Source organism: Taurulus bubalis (genome assembly GCF_910589615.1).
Source record: "Taurulus bubalis genome assembly, chromosome: 3".
NCBI classification, from domain to species: Eukaryota; Metazoa; Chordata; class Actinopteri; order Perciformes; family Cottidae; genus Taurulus; species Taurulus bubalis.
The window spans coordinates 43,019,253-43,025,294 of record NC_136591.1 but is presented as its reverse complement, the minus strand read 5'-3'; positions in this window follow the sequence as shown (position 1 = coordinate 43,025,294).

Here is a 6,042-nt window from a genome sequence, read left to right as displayed (position 1 = left end):
CTACCTCCTATACTACACAATACTACCTCCTATAATACATAATACTACCTCCTATACTACATAATACATACAACTACCTCCTATACTACACAATACTATCTCCTATAATACATAATACTACCTCCTATACTACATAATACATACAACTACCTCCTATACTACACAATACTATCTCCTATAATACATAATACTACCTCCTATACTACATATTACTACCTCCTATAATACATAATACTACCTCCTACACTACATAATATATACTACTACCTCCTATACTACACAATACTACCTCCTATTATACATAATACTACCTCCTGTACTACATAATACATACTACTACCTCCTATACTACACAATACGACCTCCTATACTACATACTACTACCTCCTATACTACACAATACTACCTCCTATAATGCAACCTCCTATACTACACAATACTACCTCCTATAATACATAAACTACCTCCTATACTACATACTACTACCTCCCATACTACACAATACTACCTCCTATAATGCAACCTCCTATACTACACAATACTACCTCCTATAATACATAAACTACCTCCTATACTACATGCTACTACCTCCCATACTACACAATACTACCTCCTATAATACATAATACTACCTCCTATACTACACAATACTACCTCCTATAATACATAATACTACCTCCTGTACTACATACTACATGCTACTACCTCCTATACTACACAATACTACCTCCTATAATACATAATGCTACCTCCTATACTACATAATACTACCTCCTATACTACACAATACTACCTCCTATAATACAACCTCCTATACTACACAATACTACCTCCTATAATACATAATACATACTACTACCTCCTATACTACACAATACGACCTCCTATACTACATACTACTACCTCCTATACGACACAATACTACCTCCTATAATACAACCTCCTATACTACACAATACTACCTCCTATAATACATAATACTACCTCCTATACTACATACTACTACCTCCTATACTACACAATACTACCTCCTATAATACATAATACTGCCTCCTATACTACATACTACTACCTCCTATCCTACACAATACTACCTCCTATAATACATAATACTACCTCCTATACTACATACTACTACCTCCTATACTACACAATGCTACCTCCTATAATACATAACACTACCTCCTATACTACATACTACTACCTCCTATACTACACAATACTACCTCCTATAATGCATAATACTACCTCCTATACTACATACTACTACCTCCTATAGTACACAATACACCCAGTCACTCGGCACAGCTCCTGCTGGGTGTCACATGACGTGTGTGACCTTCAGGCTGCTAGAGGTCACAGCTTTAACCTTTACTTCAACTCTGATCAGCACTCTGAGAACTGGACCAGGCCTTCAAAATAAAAGAGTTTGGGAGCAAAGAGAGAAACCAACAGGAAGCAGTTTCCTACCTGAGAAGAGGAGGCGTCGTCTGTCTGACTGTCTGCCTGTCTGCCTGTCTGCCTGTCCGACTGACGTGGAAAGCGTCTGTCTGTCATGCTGCAGAGCTTTTATAGAGCTGAGGAGGAGGACCTGGGAGAGGAGGAGGAGCTGGGAGAGGAGGAGGAGGAGGAGTTGGAGGAGGAGGAGGAAGAGGAGGAGGAGGAGGAGGAAGAGGAGGAGGAAGAGGAGGAGGAGGAGGAGCTGGGAGAGGAGGAGGAGCTGGAGGAGGAGGAGGAGGAGGAGGAAGAGGAGGAGGAGGAGGAGCTGGGAGAGGAGGAGGAGCTGGAGGTATTGTATTACATGTATTCATGTCTTCATGTTTTCATGTATTCATGTGTTCATGTCTTTATGTTTTCATGGTGTCATGCTTTCATGTATTCATGTGTTCATGTATTCATATATTCATGTTATCATGTATTCATGTATTCATGTTACCATGTATTCGTGTAATTATGTATTCATGTTATCATGTATTCATGAATTCATGTTATCATGTATTAATGTATTCATGTTATCATGTATTCGTGTAATTATGTATTCATGTATTCATGTTATCATGTATTCATATAATTCTGTTTTCATGTATTCATGTTTTCATGTATTCATGTTGCTCTCCTCAGTGTTCTTCATGCTGTGAAAGGGTTATTTCTTTCTTTATCTGATGTTCTCCTCAGGGTTCTTCATGCTGTGAAAGGGTTATTTCTTTCTTTATCTGATGTTCTCCTCAGGGTTCTTCATGCTGTGAAAGGGTTATTTCTTTCTTTATCTGATGTCCTCCTCAGGGTTCTTCATGCTGTGAAAGGGTTATTTCTTTCTTTATCTGATGTCCTCCTCAGGGTTCTTCATGCTGTGAAAGGGTTATTTCTTTCTTTATCTGATGTCCTCCTCAGGGTTCTTCATGCTGTGAAAGGGTTATTTCTTTCTTTATCTGATGTTCTCCTCAGGGTTCTTCATGCTGTGAAAGGGTTATTTCTGTCTATCCGATGAGAGGACAGGATGTTGTGTACAGGCTGTAGAGCTCTGAGGATAACTTGTATTGTGATGTTGGGCTGTATGAAATAAACTGAGCTGAATTGAACTGTTGACCTTTGAGTGGAAGTAATGTTATCTCCAGGAGGCATAAAAGTACTGCAGAAACATAAGGTCAAGTATTTATGTGCTTTTACTGTATATATGTATTATTTAGAAGTAGAAGTAGTTGTAGTACTAGCAGAGGTACCAGTAGTATTAGCAGTATTAGTACTTGCAGAAGTATATCTCTCTGCAACTCAGAACTCTTCCTTCATTATTGTTGTTATTATTATTATTGTAATATTATTATTATTGTAATGCTATTAATATTGTTAATGTTATTATTATATGATTTCTATGAAAGTGAAAGACTGTTCTTGACTGATGTTTTGATGAATATTATTATTATATGTGAAGTGAAGAGAAGGTCAAAGTTCATCTGAGGAGAAATATGAGACCAGCTCAGCGGTCAGTGGAAAGGGCATACACACACACACACACACACACACACACACACACACACACACACCACACCCACACACCCACACACCCACACCCACACCCCCACACACACACACACACACACACACAGCCTTGATGTTGAACCAGATGAGAACCCAAAAGAACTACCCGTTAGGTTGAAAGAGCTTTACGGGACATTGGCTCAGCCAAAAAAAGAATGTGAAATAAATGACTGTCCTAAGGGAGGAGGGTGTTTCACAGAAGAGGGCATGCTGTAGCTCAGCTGATGGGAGCTCAATCTGCCAGAGAACTGGTAGCTTGGGCCTCTACACCCTGGCAGGCCACTTAGGGAAACAAAAGTTTTGACCGCATTAAGAAACATTTCCACTGGCCTGGTCTACGTGCTGATGTGGCCCAGCATTGCAGAAGTTGTCCTCAATGTCAACAAACTTCAGCAAGATATCCTTCTAAAGTTCCCCTTCAGCCATTGCCCGTCATGTCCACTCCATTTGGACGGTTGGGTATGGACATAGTGGCCCGGTAGAGAGAAGCAAGTCAGGAAATCGCTTCATACTGGTAATTACTGACTATGCAACCAGATATCCAGAAGTCTTCCCACTCAAAACAATCAAGGAAAAGTCGATTGCTTTTCATTTGGTGCAATATTTTGCAAGAGAGGGGTTTCCAAAGGAAATTCTGACCGATCAAGGGACTAACTTCATTTCCAATCTACTGAAGGATGTGAACAAACCGCTGGGGATTAAAGGCATCAAGACTATCCCATACCATCCTCAGACTGATGGTTTGACTCACAGGTTCAACCAAACCCTCAAACAAATGCTAAGGAAGTTCATCAATGATACAGGATCCGATTGGGACCAATGGTTACCCGATTTGCTTTTTGCTTACAGAGAGGTCCCTCAGGCGTCAACGGGTTTCTCTCCGTTCAAACTCTTTATGGACCTGAGGTAAGAGGGCCACTTACTTTGCTTCAAACTCATTGGGAAAAAAGTCACAAAATTGCTAAACGACAGAGTGTGATTGCCTATGTTGTCCACATGAGGGAGAAACTGAGGAAAATGGCCACACAGCTCAGTAGAATGTGAGGGACGCCCAACTGAACCAAAAAAATGTGGTATGACAAATCTGCCAGGGAAAGGAGTTTTTCACCTGGACAGAAAGTACTGGTAATGCTCCCAACACAAGAGAGCAAACTTCTAGCTAAGTGGCCTCATGAGGTAAAACTGGAAAGGGTCCTACCCTGTATGAGGTAAAACTGGAAAGGGTCCTACCCCGTATGAGGTAAAACAGGAAAGGGTCCTACCCCGTATGAGGTAAAACAGGAAAGGGTCCTACCCAGTATGAGGTAAAACAGGAAAGGGTCCTACCCCGGATGAGGTAAAACAGGAAAGGGTCCTACCCCGGATGAGGTAAAACAGAAGGGTCCTACCCCGGATGAGGTAAAACAGAAGGGTCCTACCCAGTATGAGGTAAAACTGGAAAGGGTCCTACCCCGGATGAGGTAAAACAGGAAAGGGTCCTACCCCGGATGAGGTAAAACTGGAAAGGGTCCTACCCCGGATGAGGTAAAACAGGAAAGGGTCCTACCCCGTATGAGGTAAAACAGGAAAGGGTCCTACCCCGTATGAGGTAAAACAGGAAAGGGTCCTACCCAGTATGAGGTAAAACAGGAAAGGGTCCTACCCCGGATGAGGTAAAACAGAAGGGTCCTACCCCGGATGAGGTAAAACAGAAGGGTCCTACCCAGTATGAGGTAAAACTGGAAAGGGTCCTACCCCGGATGAGGTAAAACAGGAAAGGGTCCTACCCCGGATGAGGTAAAACAGAAGGGTCCTACCCAGTATGAGGTAAAACTGGAAAGGGTCCTACCCCGGATGAGGTAAAACAGAAAGGTCCTACCCTGTATGAGGTAAAACAGAAAGGGTCCTACCCCGGATGAGGTAAAACAGAAGGGTCCTACCCTGTATGAGGTAAAACAGAAAGGGTCCTACCCCGTATGAGGTAAAACAGGAAAGGGTCCTACCCAGTATGAGGTAAAACAGGAAAGGGTCCTACCCTGTATGAGGTAAAACAGAAGGGTACTACCCTGTATGAGGTAAAACAGAAAGGGTCCTACCCCGGATGAGGTAAAACAGGAAAGGGTCCTACCCTGTATGAGGTAAAACAGAAAGGGTCCTACCCCGGATGAGGTAAAACAGAAGGGTCCTACCCAGTATGAGGTAAAACTGGAAAGGGTCCTACCCCGGATGAGGTAAAACAGAAAGGTCCTACCCTGTATGAGGTAAAACAGAAAGGGTCCTACCCCGGATGAGGTAAAACAGAAGGGTCCTACCCTGTATGAGGTAAAACAGAAAGGGTCCTACCCCGTATGAGGTAAAACAGGAAAGGGTCCTACCCAGTATGAGGTAAAACAGGAAAGGGTCCTACCCAGTATGAGGTAAAACTGGAAAGGGTCCTACCCCGGATGAGGTAAAACAGAAAGGTCCTACCCTGTATGAGGTAAAACAGAAAGGGTCCTACCCCGGATGAGGTAAAACAGAAGGGTCCTACCCTGTATGAGGTAAAACAGAAACGGTCCTACCCCGTATGAGGTAAAACAGGAAAGGGTCCTACCCAGTATGAGGTAAAACAGGAAAGGGTCCTACCCTGTATGAGGTAAAACAGAAGGGTACTACCCCAGATGAGGTAAAACAGAAGGGTCCTACCCTGTATGAGGTAAAACAGAAGGGTACTACCCCAGTATGAGGTAAAACAGAAGGGTACTACCCTGTATGAGGTAAAACAGAAAGGGTCCTACCCCGGATGAGGTAAAACAGAAGGGTCCTACCCTGTATGAGGTAAAACAGAAAGGGTCCTACCCCGGATGAGGTAAAACAGAAGGGTCCTACCCTGTATGAGGTAAAACTGGAAAGGGTCCTACCCCGGATGAGGTAAAACAGAAGGGTCTTACCCTGTATGAGGTAAAACAGAAAGGGTCCTACCCCGGATGAGGTAAAACAGAAGGGTCCTCCCCTGTATGAGGTAAAACAGAAAGGGTCCTACCCCGT